Source organism: Grammomys surdaster, unplaced genomic scaffold (genome assembly GCF_004785775.1).
Source record: "Grammomys surdaster isolate TR1022 unplaced genomic scaffold, NIH_TR_1.0 189, whole genome shotgun sequence".
Classification (NCBI taxonomy): Eukaryota; Metazoa; Chordata; class Mammalia; order Rodentia; family Muridae; genus Grammomys; species Grammomys surdaster.
In genome coordinates, this window is record NW_021604634.1 from 520,699 (window position 1) to 535,092 (window position 14,394).

The 14,394-nt window shown below is 47.6% G+C and overlaps 1 pseudogene; it reads right to left on the bottom strand.

Annotated features, from left to right (window-relative positions):
• Positions 1-7,021, bottom strand: part of LOC114622534 — a 20,285-nt pseudogene extending 13,264 nt beyond the window's left edge.
• Between the last annotated feature and the right edge of the window lie 7,373 nt (positions 7,022-14,394).

Genomic DNA, 14,394 nt, shown 5'->3' on the forward strand with positions numbered 1-14,394 from the left:
TGTGTTTGTGTGTGTATGGATGTGTGTGTATGTGTGTGTGTGGTGTGGTGTGTGTGGTGTGGTGTGTGGTGGTGGTGGTGTGTGTGTGTGTGTGTGTGTGTGTAGTGGGGGAAGAGGACATTCATATCACACCATACATGGAGAGACCACAGGACAGCTTGCATCTGGGTTTTGGGGATTGAACTCAGATAGTTAGGCTTAGCAACAAATATCTTTACCCACTGAGCCATCTTACTGGTCTGGAACAACAAAGGTAAGCAGATAACTTTTCATGAGCCCTAGATAGTCACTTTTTTTCCTGGTTACCTAGAACAACCTCCAGCACTAGGGCAAAAGCTCATGAACTGAAAAAGTAGGAAGCTATGGGCAATACATCATCTGAACCTGGTTTATAAGTCATGGTTTATAAGCAGAGGTAGGGTCTGTGGCACTAGCCCTCAGTCCACCTAGGATTCTAATCACAGTCTGACTGAGAGGTAGCAGATGTCTAGGAAGCCAAAATGAAACTGTATGTGTAGATGAGCCCTTGGAGAACAGGGTCTGAGGATCCTGGGCTTCAAGACAGAGGAGATTGATTAAACATCAGAGAAGCATAGTCCTCTCCTCCTTGTGCCAGGAAAACACAAGGAGGCCACTAGGGGTTGGATCATGTCTTTGTGTTCCCCCAAAGGCACATAGATATCACAATGCTTCCTTACTTGAGGACTTGAGGCAGGCAATTTGAGGGGATAGTTTATCAACCTGGGACCCCCACCTACATCAAGCTACACACACAAAACAGTTGGTCATTTGGTCCCAACAGCTCCTAGTAACATCTTAGTAACCCCTAATAACATCTCCTTTGTAGCTAAACATATTCTGGAATATAACTTGGAACTAAATTCAGGATTCTGGTCCAGTCTGGACTAGTTTTAAATGCATGCTCCATGAGATGACTCCTGTCCTCTGAGTATACTTTTAGGAACCACCTCCCATTTAGCATCTCACGGCACTATGGGAAAGGACATGGGGGGAGGGGTGAGTGACTGGAGGCTTACATAACACAATTGTGACCATCCTAAATGTATCAGAGCAGAAAAATCACCCAAGTCCTGCCCCTAGCAACAAGCTCCTCCCCCAGAGAAGTCCTGAGAGATGATGAAGGGCTTGTGCTTCCTCGCATCTTCTCTACTCTGTATTTTTACTTTGCTTCTGAGTAAAATCCCTTGCTTCCTGACTTTCTGTAAAAGTGTGCTTTTTCAATCCTTTGAACACGATGCCAAGAACCTGGGAACACCCAGTCCAGACAGGCTACTAGCAATAGTCTTTGCAGATGTCTCAGAATCAGCTCACTATGGAAGGCCCTAATCCAGAGACAAATGTCTAATTAGGAAGAGGGACACAGGTTCAAAGGGCTACCATGTGAAGATAGTGATGACACTCGAATGATCTGACCACAGCTGAGAGGTCCTGGTAGCCACCCAACTGAGGCAGGAAGGGAAGATGTCCCCAGGGTATCCAAGGAGTGCAGCCTTGCCCACATCTTAATTTAGACTTCTGCTTCAGACGGTGAACGTCAATCTGAGGTCTGGTGAAGTGAGTCTGTGGTTCCAGGAGGCACGTGTAAAACTCAGGCAGGAGGGTTGAGCAATGTAGTGAGATCTAAAATGATGATGATAATTAAAAACAAAGAAACCGCAAAAAAATCTTATTAGTTTGCTGTTTTAAGTCACACAGTCATTTGGAGTTTCTATAGTTCTCAGGAATACCCAAGCTTGTCCTTGGGCACTTGCAGGCCAGCAAGGATCAGAGGCTGTCGTTCTGACAGGCAGAACCCCAACCCTGCATGACATGAAATAAGCATTTCCGAGTCCCAGACTGAGGAGCCAGGCAGCCATGTTGGCATCTCTCTTGGGGCTGGGGCTGCCTTCAGGGCCGTATGCAGCATCGTTTACGTGGCATCAGTCTTGTGCAGTACCCTTAAACAGTACCTCCTGTGGGGTGCAGTGCATGCAGTACCCTCTCTGCTCCTTTACTTCTGGAAGGCTCCAGGATAGACCTGGATCTCTTCTCTTAGCTCCATTCTGCTGTCAGTCTTGGCTCCCTGAAAGGGATGGAAGACTCTAGGCATACACAGTACAATGGGGGATCTGACTTGAGAATTTGAAGTGTACATTGAAGTTCTGAAAGGAAAAAAAGAACCATATTGGTACAGAGTCCCAGAAGCTGATGGACCGATTAGAGATGTCTATGGTCGTAGAGAACTGGATTGTTGTAGGTTTGGAACCAAATCATGTTGTACTATTTTTTAGCTCTCTCAGCCATTCATTGCTCGTCTCTGGGTTTGCCCTAACTAAGGTCATTAGGTAAACCCATTTGGAATGTACTAACCAGCAGCTTCCACCAGCCCAAAGGAAGAACATCATCAGATAACCTATTGGCCTATCCCAGAGATTTTCCTGCTCTTCTGTAGCCTGTCTTCCTGATGTTACCAATGATGCATTTGAAGTGTGTCTTGATTTATGACCTTCCTCTGTTTTGTACCTATAAAGACTTTTAAAAACTGTTACCACACTGGAACTCAGTATTTGGTGTAATCAGAACCCATGTTCCTGGGCTATGGTGACTCATGGTTGTGATAGTAACTGTGTTTTTGTGTCAACAGGAAGATGGCTAATGAGGCCCTGAGGGGTGGAGGAGTAGAGGTGGGGCTTGCGAGCACATCAGAGCTCAGGGACGGAGCCAGGGCCACTGTACTGCACGTGGAGCCACTGCCCACTCAGACTGTATACTGTTTCCACTATAGCAGCTCCTCCCTCACCCCCACCCCCCGTACTGAGGATGGGATTCAGGGTCTCATTCATGCTTGGCAAGCAAGCCCTCTATCACTGGATTATGTTTGCTTAGGGAAAGGAGCCAGCCTAGAGGCTAAACAAAGATCTGGTCATTACCATCCCTTCAGATTCATGTAAGTAAGTCCACCGTGATGGAGAAGGAGGAAGCTGGAATAAGAGGGCCTAGAAGTACCAAAGATAAGCAAGTGTGTGTGTGTGTGTATGTGTGTGTGTGTGTGTGTTTTCAGATGTGTTGTAGGCACTGTGTGAGTGTACTTGCTGCCCTGATCACCCCTCCCCCATCTGTCTCACTCTTTCTCCCCTAACCCTGATTTTTGAAGATAAGGCTTGTGAAGCCTAGGCTAGCATTGAATTTACCAGGCTGGTTTTAAATTACTGATTCTTCCTCTTGGGCTATAGGCAAGTGCCACCAGGCTTAGTCTCAAGTCACTAACTTTGGAGAGAAACTTAGGCTAATTCATTCTTTGGTCCCCATGAGAGCCACACAGCTGATGCTATTTCCCAACAGGTCGGTGTTCTGAAGGGTACTCCCCCAAAACAACCACTGGAGAGACACTTACTCCACCGCAAACTATGTGCTCCCAAACCTTCCTATGCAACCCAGAATTCAGGTCTATCCCTCTAGACAGAGTATCCTAGGGCTAGGTTTACTTTCCTGTACCCACTGTGAATCTGATAGGGTCGGTATAGCCCTCCATCCTGGTCCTGGGTCCATCTGAAAGTTCAGACAAGCAATGTAGCTAGCTTTGAGGAGCTTGGAAGAAACCAATAAGCAAAACTGATCCTGCTAATGTGTGAGGGGCTGATAGTGTCTTAATGCCCAGTCACATCTATGGTTTTAGATCAGGATCCTATGCTATTCAAAGCAGATCTCTACTTGGTAGCATCTCAAGGCCCCAAAAAGGGAAGGAGAAACTCAGGGAGCAGAGCTGGACAACGGGTAGAGTTGGCTTTGTCTCCCTGGGGTGTTCCCACTGGTCCCAAGAGATGTCCCATCATCCTACCATGCCCCCTGAAAACTCTCTAAAATGGAGCTGGCACCAAGGCTCTCGAGGACAGCCTGTGTTGTGAAACTCAGAGCCGGGGGAAGTGGAAGGTGCTCTGGAACCTTACTGCCTGGAATTCCTCCAAACGGTGTCTCCAGGCTAGGACAGTTGTCTCCATCCACAGTACCTGCAAGAGAGGGACTGTTGATTCGCTTTATATGGTCATGTGACCTAGGGTGAGCCTCCCTCTGCATTTGGCCTCAAATTTTCATTAGATGTGACCTGCATATGCTATACACTCTGCTCAATCACACTGAGGGAATGGAAGTGAAGATTTGGCTCACCACACACTGACAAATCCATGTTGCCTCTGGATATTCAAATTGGTTCTGTTCACCTGTATGCCTCCTGGTTTTTGTGGATTTCTGTTTGATGGAGAACCTGATGACCGGCACACGACTCTGATCCTACCTCCTGTTGGTTTTCACAGTCCTGTGCTTGTTCCCAGGTCGTTCCCAAGACTCTCAGCTTCACTGTTCACAGCTGGCTGGAGCTGGGGACTCCAGTCACCCTGCTTCTAATGGCATGGCCAATGGCATATGCAGGCCCCTCTGGCCACATATAAGCCATGCTCACCTGAAAAGTCACTTGTTAACTACCTGGAGAAACCTACATTATGTTCATTGTCACAGAAACCAACAGCCTGGCTGAGGAAATATTCTCGAACCGTGAGATCACAGAAATCTTCAGACACAGCCCCGTGAGTATCCAGTACATGACCTTAGCTGATTGTGTCTCAGTCCCTTTGTGATGTTGTCATGAAGTACCATAGGGTGGCTGACCTATAAGCAATAGACATTGTTTCTCCAGGCACTGGAGGCTGCAAGTTCAGAATCACTGTACAATGGTCCCAGTGTCTGGGGGAGGTTACTTCCTTTCATGGATGGAGCCTTCTCATTGTGTCCTGACATGGTGACCAGCAGGCAGCTCTCCAGGTCTCCTCTTACAATGGTGCTTTCCTGTTTATGAGAACTCTCCCTATGTATTGAATGTCTCCAACAACAGACCAAAGTCTCTTACAGCACTGGGCCCCGACACTGGAACCTAAGTATTGTTAGGGCTGGCTTTGTATGATGTTGTGAAAGAGGCTCTGTTTATCTGTGGCTCCACCTTCTCTGGAAGGTCATGTGGGGGAGTGGGTGGTGCAGCCCCAGGTATAATCCATGTCCCTCCTACTTAGGGCAGAACTCTAGGTGGCCACTCAGCCTGATGAACATTTTAAACCAGGAATTGTGTCACTATCTGTGAAATAGGCTGATATGACTTTGAATAAGATAAGACCCTGAAGGGTAAAGGGAGATGCATCTATTCGTGGCCAGAGTCCTAAGGCCCCAGATACTGAGTAAGGACTTAACCTGGGATGTGTTTAAGACCAGGACATTCTGTGTCTAGATCATATACTTTCTCTATTAAGGCTGGCACAAAGACACCATCAGTATGCAGATTTGGAGAAATAGAGAAGCTATAGGAACTGAGTACTCTCTGCTCAAGGCTTTGCCATGCAGTGCAGGGGCCTCCAGTCTGAGATTTGGTGATGGGATGCGGTGTCCACAAACATGCACCCTTCCATGGCCATCACGAGGATGCTCTCCTACAATGATGAGCCTACCAAGCTCACAGTAGAAGTAGGAGATGCCAGTGGTGATGTGAGCCTGGGAGCAGCTCCTGGTAATGCACCCCAGGACCAGAACCATGACTGATTCCACAATAACTTTGACTACACTTGGTGGATGCTGGTCCTCCACAGCAAGGGATGGAACTCCTGACCCCCTCAGGGCTCTCTCCAGTTCTGCCATTTGGTGATTCTGCCTCTTCTGGCTTCCTAGTTTGTTTTTGCCAAATGCAAAGAATCATCAAATTGAGATGTAACATGCTCCCAGTCTAGACTTTTAAAGGGTGAGGGAACAGAGCTAACAGCCTCTCTGATTCTTGCCCTGGGTTCTGGAGACCATTGTAATTTCCTAACATTTAGAAACAATAGTCATCTCAGTGCACTGCTAGAACAGAACCACCTCAAATTGTTCACAATGGACTTGTGCATACATACATACAAAATGCCCCAGTAGACTCAGAAGCAAGTTGGGGGCATTTGGTCCTGAATCTTCACAGAGAGTTATTTCTAGACCATATGTTGCCTTTTGAGGAATTAAAATTTACTGACATTTTCTAAAAACAGGCAAACACAAAGTCAAGTCTATTACCCCAATCACCCAGTGCCACACTGTGAAGATCTCCCTGTGACCTCTGTGCACATTTGTGGGGATTAGACTGAACTCTAATAGCATCAGTAGGAGTGAGAATGCTTTATAGCAATTGCTAGACACACAGAGCCTGCTGGAAATCCAACGGGAACCACACACCTCATTGTGAGCCTGCAGGCTGCCACATTACAAAAGTAAAAATAAGCAAGACAACGTCTTAAAATTTTCATTTTATTTAACTCAACCCAAGAAGACATTGTCACTTCAATCTGCAACCAAAGTGAAAATAACTAGACATTTACTTTTTATGTGACTCTAAGTCTCTGACATGCAGTCTGTCGTCATGGTTAGCCCTGCACACCATTACGTTCTAGGTGCTAGTGTGTGTGGACAACGACTTTAGCTATGCTCTAGAATGGAGGATAGAGAGGTATCGGGATGCTGGCTGTGGAAAATCCATAAACATGGGAGGGCACAGTGAGAACAGGTGGCACTTGCCTTATCCACATCGAGCCAATAGAGGAATCCAGTGGCCACAGCCAACATCATCCACACCTTCACTAGCACTCCATGCTACCCTCATCACTGTTACCATGACTCCAACCACTATCACCTCTGTATCACTACCGTCGGAAGCACCCCAACACAACTACCATCCCTACCACCGTTACCATCATGCACACCAATGCCACTAACACCATCATCAGCACCACTATGAGGCCTCTCTCACCATCCCCTCCATCAGGACCACCATTACCATAACCACCACCATCACAACTAACTCCATCACCACGAGTACCATTACTGTAACCACTTCCACCGTGACCGTCATCATCACTGTCATCACCACGACCACCATCAGCAGCATCACCATTTCCATCACTATCACAGCCATCTCCATGACTACCACAATCTCTAGCTCCTCCATCATCAGCATCATTGTCATCATCAATATGACCAATCATCCAGGTCTCATCCTGGCACATTGTCTCCTGGTGGTCCAGTTGGAATAGTAGTAATGTTGACCTCTGAAGTGGGAAAGCTGGATATTCTGCACAATCGGAGAGAAGGGAAGGGGGGGTATCTGGGTGTAGGCGGAGGCTCTCTAAGCCCAGCTGGCATGGGCTGAAAGCCAGCTTCTCCATGTCTTTAGCCTCTTGGCTCATCAGGTGGTCGTCTGATCTAGACATGTAAGTATAGGCTCCTGCTCAGGCTCTCTGTTGCTCTCTCAGCAATTGTTACAGGAGAGCAGAGGACCCACAGAGGAAATTCTGTGCCGGTCATGTGGGAGTTAGGTTCCTACCCTGCACCTACTGGGCAGCCAGCAAGTCATTGGCCCATGGAACCCCATGTTCTCCAGGGTACCCTTCTGAAGACTGCTGCCAAGCACACTTGCCAGCTGGAGGTGTTACTGGCGCCCAAGTCCACTGCAGTCAGCTTCCAGCTCACCAAAATACCTGGGGCTTAAAGCAATCTCCCTTCTTTCCTCTTGTCAGGCAGCCAGCGCCAGGGAGGTGGCTTTGTTTGGGCAGCCGCCTCACTGAGCTGTGTGCGCAGCTGTGGAATGGGGCAGACAGGCAGGTTTGGATTTCTCTGTCTTCTCGCTTCAGTTTATAAGACTGAATGGCTTCCAGCTGCTTCAGAGGGATGGGTCTGTTACTGTACTAACGGTATCATAGTGGGGAAGGGAGAAGCCAGCGCAACCAGGCACATTAAAACCCCACACACTTGGGCCTGGCTTCTTGCTGTTCAAGGCACACCCACAGTAAACACGGATTCACAGTTCAATGAAAACAGCTTTTCTTGGGCCATAGCAGAAAGAGACCATGGCCAAACCAGAGCCTGTGTTCAGACTGTGGCCCAAATCCCAAACGAAGTGGTGACTATCACCATCAACCCTGGGACACCAAGGCCATGTGCAGACAGTCTCGTCTCCTCTTGTCTGCAAAAGGTCCTCTCTAGTCTTTGTCATTCCTGCTTTCCCACAGAGACTCATTTGAAACCTTCCCCCAGTGTGTTTGAAAATGGTCACATTGGGCCTCCACCATGCCTGTATACCTATTTTCCTTCCATACCCAGGAACAAAAGTGCTTTGAGGAACACAAGCTTGAGTCTGCAGCACCAGAGGACAACCAGCACCCAGCACCCAACATCCAGCACCCAGCACCCAGCATCCAGCACCCAACACTCAGCACTCAGCACCCAGCACCTGGCACCTAGCACAGCACTCCACCCTTGACAGCAGAGTAAGAGGTCTGCATCTGAAGTTAGCCTGGAGGAGCTAAAGTAAATAATTTAATTTAGATACAGTGAAGAGTCTTGGATGAGTTATATTTACCAGTATTTGTTTTCTTGAATTTAAAAAAAGGGCCTTTTCCCCTCCCTTCATTCATCATCCTATCTCTGCCATTGCTGAGGTGCCCAGAACACATAAAACACATATTTTTCCAAACTGGAAATATGAAATAGAAGGACCAATAAAACAGCTCCCAGATTCACGAGCCTCCTCATATTTTTCTTTCTTCCAGCCAGCATGGGACCTCTGAAGAGAGGTCTTGGCTGCACCATAGGTCTGAGCCCTGGGGCTGTGGGAGGTTTTCCAGGAGTGAGGCTCCTGCCTGCTCCCCGGGGGCCACCCCTCTTGCAGCGCACCTGGGCATGGCCAAGACCCTGTACTGGGGCCTGCTGCCGCACTGTAGGCGGGCTAGGAGGGGCTAGGCCCTAGGGCCTCATCTGCACTGTGTGAACAGCTGTTTTGGCAACTGTGAGTAAAATTTGACTTGGGAGTGAACATAAAAATTGCAAAATGTGCTGGAAGACGGTTGAGCATAGAACCTCTAGTCGTTTTGCATTTCTGCATCATTTCTCCAGTTCCTTCCAGGGCCTGCCCCGCACTAAGGGTCCTTCGCATCATCCAGAGCCTCTGTGTACCACGTAGCTGCTGTGCCGGAACGTTTCCTGAGTAAATCCTCCCGCCATCATGGTCAGCCCTTCCCCTCCCGTGGACAGCTGTGTGCTTGCCATTAGCTCCAACTGAAAAATATTGCTTTGGATTTCAGTTCCTAAGCTTTCTGTGTGAGCCGTCTGCGGGGCTAGACCTCCCTTGTGAGGAGCCAGTGTTGGACTACGTTGCCAATGGCGCCGTTCCTCCAAGTTAAACACAATATCACATTTGCCTTAATATTGTTTTAAGTGAAAGCAATTAGGTCTGCAATTTAGTTTAATCACTTGCCAGATTTCATTTCTAAACTCCAACCATGCAAGAGTTAAACTCTTAACCTGCGTTTCCACTCCGAGTGAGTGAGCAAGTGCTGCAGGAGCCAGAAGGGGTGGTGCAGATGGGATCCCGGAACCCAGCTGCCAGCCAGGCAATCTGGGAAAAGCACGGGGCTCACAACAGGTCCTTCCAAAGCCTGTGTTGGATAAGTGATGCCACATGCTGGCAACCTGATTGTTCTGGGAACTGAAGGGTCACAGGGTGCCCTGCCCGGGGGCACCCACTCTCCAGGCACTGACCCTTCGGCTTTGTGGAGACTTGGGTCTCAAGCGCTCAGTGACTGGGTTTGGTGTCTGGATGTCAAGCCTCTTGTGTCCTTGACAAACCCTGGCTGGATGTAGTGGTGACAGGACCCTGGGACAGCAGTGACTGTCACTCCTGTGCTGTTGTATCCGTTTTGAAAATCTGTTTCTTCCATCAACACACACTTCTTATTCACGTCATTTCATTACTTTCTTTCATTTTTTTTTACCAAATTAATAGTTTTCAAAAAATCAGATATACTTTTACATTTATAACAAATAGAGCCCCAAAGCAGCCTCGGTTGCCACCTGCAGGTCTCAGCTCTTGTTTGAAATTCTTAAGGTTGTCTTTTTCTTTTTTTTTCTTTTTTTTTTTTTCACTCCCAAGTTTTACAAGCTGTTTTGCTGCCCTTCAGTGATTTCTGAGACACACACACTGCCTACTGTTATCCCACCTGGATGTAGGAAGGCCCAGTGCTCAGATGTACATGTCTGTCTGCCTTCTCAGACGCCTGCCTCACCCCCACCCCAGTCAGATGTCTGGCTGAATCTAGGCAGGGAGTCTGGAGGTCTTGTCTACACAGATGCTGTTCCTGCCTGGCTGTAGGGGCTCCAGAAGAGAGGAAACAGACCTAGCATCTTCTTCTAGACAGGAGGAAACAAATCCTGCGACCTGCTAAAAGACTTACTGCTTAGCCCTGCGAGTAACGCCTCATGCATTTGATAGTCTAAGTAGATCTTGGGTATCACGTCATTTCTCCCATAAAAACTTCGGTTTGTGTTTCTGACAGGCAAGCTCTTGTTTGTTTGCATGCCTGTGTGAGGTCATTCTCCTGCCAGGGTAAGCTGGTGGTCACCTCCTCATATCACCCTGTCCCTTCCAGATGCCCACAATGCCTTCCCAGGACATTTAAATGCTTCTGAACAAAAGTGAGTTCTAAGCTTTCTTCATATAGAGGGCCACAGGGTAAGGCTTTGACAAGCGGGGCTCATCTGAGTGTTACTTCCAGAGAGATATCCCTCCCCTTCTTCTGTCCAGGACACATATGTTTGGTGGCAGGATTAGGGCATTACATCAGGTCACCTCACAGCCACAAAACCAGCCTGGGAGAGAAGGCCAAGGATCTGTACAGATGAAGTGCAAATGTTCTCGCCGGAGAAACGGGCTTCTGCATTATTTTAAGCCAGATTGGCCTTTGCCAATGCAATGAGACCTAAAACACATCATCATATCATCGAATGTTCTTTCTGTGCAGTTACACTTTGCCTGAAGTTAATATCTGCTTCAGTGCCTAGCACATGGCCTCTCCCTAGTCACTCCATCTTCCTGGAGAGTCAGACATCCCGATAAAACAGTGAGACTGTTTCCATTTGCTTTTGGAGAGATGCCAGCAGCATCCTTCCAGTGGCCGAGACTACCTCTTGCCTAGTGTCAACTTATTCATGCCAGACCATTTGATTGGGAACTGAACATACCTCCCAGGACTGGTCATGTCTTTCCTTTCCTGGCTGCACTTGGATACTAGGTAGGGACTTTTGTTTTTACAACAAGACTTCACTATAAAGCCCAGGTTGGCTTTGAATTTGTGATTTTCCTGCCTCAGCCTCCCAAGGACTTGTGTGTGACCCCGTCCCCCACCCCCACACTTTCCCAAGAAACATGAGGTTCTCTCCTGGTCCCTGTGTCGTTTTTCACTCCCAGCCTTGGCTGTCGTCCCTTCCCTGGAAGGTGCTGGGCTCTTTTTGGTCTCTGGCTCTGAGCATCCTGTCTGGGAAAGGTGGTGGTCCTGTCTGTAGCCTCCCTCTGCTTGCCTTTTCTATCTCTGGAGTATCTTTTGGTCAGAATTTGGGGTCTTGGATGGACAGTTTATACCATCATCCCCTGCTCCCGCCACCATCTCCTGCTTTTTTCTCCTTTTCTGTATATCTCAGTTTGATCTCCAGATTCTCCTTCGAGTCTCCTTTTGTCTGTGACTGCACACTTTACAGCTGTCTTTCTAAATGTAAATAACAGTCTTTTCTTGCTTCATCTATCTTCTGAGTCTCTTTTCCTTTTTTTTCCTGTTTTTCTTTGTATTGTTTTAGAGATGCTAAAGTACTAATAAACATTTAACAACTGACTTGTGTCTTAGTCAGGGTTTCTGCTGCTCTGAGGAAACACCATGGTCAAAAAGGAAGTTGGGGAGGAAGAGGTTAATTTGGCTTACACTTCCACATCACTGTTCATCACTAAAGGAAGTCAGGACAGAACACAAACAGGGCAGGAACCTGATGGAGGAGCCGAGGCAGAGGCCATAGAAGGGTGCTACTTACTGGCTTGCTTCATGTAGCTTGCTCAGCTTGCTTTCTTATAGAACCAAGAAACACCAGCCCAGGGATAACACCGTGAACGATGGGCTGGGCCCTCCCCATCGATCACTAAGAAAATGCCTTCCATCTGGATCTCGTGGAGGCATTTTCTCATTGAGGTCCTTCATTTCTGATAGCTCTATCTTGTGTTAAGCTGGCATAAGACTAGTCAGCACAACTGACCCCTTGTCAGTCTGACACACAAACACATCACTATTAAGCTACATCCCTTCCTTTCTTATCTGTCCCCTGTCCATTTCACATTAAAAACACAAATAACGGGGTTGGGGATTTGCTATGCTAAGTGAGTGCTAGGCCCTCCCTAGGTTTGGTCCTCAGCTCTGAAAACACACACACACACACACACACACACACACACACACACAAATAACTTTTAAGGTCTTATAATCATTACAAATTCAAACACATTAAAATCTCAGTTCCTTCAAAATATCCAGTCTCTTTTAAAGTCTTTTAAAATGCAATCTCTCAACTGTGGGCTCCAGTAAAATCAGAAATAAATTACTTTCTAACTTCAAGTGGGAAGAACCAGGCCACATCACAATCAAATCGAAGCAAAACCAAACTCCCAAAAGTGTAAAGAACTCAACATTTAATATGTGGATTCACTCACAATCTTCTGGGCTCCTCCAAGGGGCTTGGCTCATTTCTTGTGCTGTGTCTTCTGCAGCATACACAGCGTGTCTTCTCGGCTTTGGCTGGCCCTACTCCACTGCTGCTGCTGTTCTTAGTGGTCATCTCATGGTACTGGCATCGCCAACATTCTGGGGTCTTCTGCTGTAACTGGGCTGCACTTTCACCAACATCCTCTCACAGGCTTTCTTCATTGTGCCAAGCCTCAACTGTTCTGCGTGATCCCTTCACGCCTTCAAAACCAGTACCACCTCGGTGGCTCTTACACTACTAAGTTTGGCTGCCAGCCCAAGACTCAGCATTGGACACCCCTGGAGCACAGCTTCTATAAGCTGACTCTGAGGAAACCCTTTCGATTTCACCTCAGTGAAGCTGATCTCTTCTTATTCACTGCTGGTTCCTCAGCCCCAGCTGAGCAGCGTACAGTATCTCAGCAAAGCAAAGGTTTTACTTTCACATTAGAGGTTCTGGTATCTTGTTATTCACAGCTGATTCATCAGCACAGGCTAACCAGAACCACAGAACCTTAATTCCAAATAACAAAAGAAGACCTGCTGCTGTGGACAAGCAGCTCCTACCCAGGAATCTGCTCAGCCCAATCTCCCTTGGTGAGAAGGGGAGATCTGCCCCATGGCCCTCTTCTACCCTAATTTCAATTGGGGTCACATGACCCCAAGCACTCCCATTAAGTGGGAGATTAAGGCAGGCCAGCTACTGCTAGCTTCTCCAATGAGGAAACCGCTGAAGAAGAAGTTCACAGAGGGAAAGGAGGAGCAGAGCTGTGTTGAAGGGCAGGGATGGGATTTGCTGGTCCTCAGTGCACTGAAAGAATAAAAGCCATCAGATGCGGGCCGGGGATTCTTGAACATGGACTTTGTTGGTAACAATGACCTTACCACCCGTAGCCCCAGTATAGTGTGGGATCAGTACATTTAGGCCCTGTTGGTGCAACAGGCATTAGCAGGCACACATATCATAACAATCTCCTTCTGAAAGGACACATGTAGCAGGCCATCTTTACAAAGGGGACCAGCAGAGGGACAGACTGCAGGAATTGTATTTTATTTTACTCTCATCTTAACTTTGACGTTCTTTGTAGTTCCAAGGATAGCACAGTCCACTGAAAACAACTTGGAAAACACAGTACAGATTTAAAGAGAATTCTGGACCTGCCATAGCTTAGGTGTGAGCTTTCCTGTCCTCTCTGTGGTAGCATTACCTCACCTTCCAGTCTCCAGCTATAGTAAAGAATGAGTTTGGGGGATGTTTATGGCTTTGTAGAAGGAAAATGTGTGTTCTGCGTCCCAGACCAGAGAGTGGGGAGGGATAAGGTCAGGTAAGTGCCACCTGCGTGCTGACTGCTGGGCATGGAGAGGCGGGGCTGAGTGGGCTGATGGTTGGACACCAAGTTCAATGGAAAATGATGGCAGAGGTCCCTCCAGCCCCTGTAGTGGGGTCATTAGAACAGGGAAGATGCAGACTCCTGTGAGAAAGAAAGCAGGAGAGGCAGAGACAAGCCAGAGGCTGGTGTCGGTACTGCCCACCGCTTCCAGGTTGCAGACGACAGAGAATTTCGCAAACTGCAGGTCACAACCCATTAGCAGGTTGTGAAATCAAATTAATGAGTCGTAACTAGAAGTTTAAAGTCATGGGGTGGAATGGAACAGACCCATCTCTTTCTGTCATAACAGGACTGCCAATTTCCATCAGGAATCGCTCATCAGAGGGTGTTGTTTATGGAGTTTATTTCACCTCTGCATGTATGTGCTGGTTGGGCTGGACTTGGTTAAA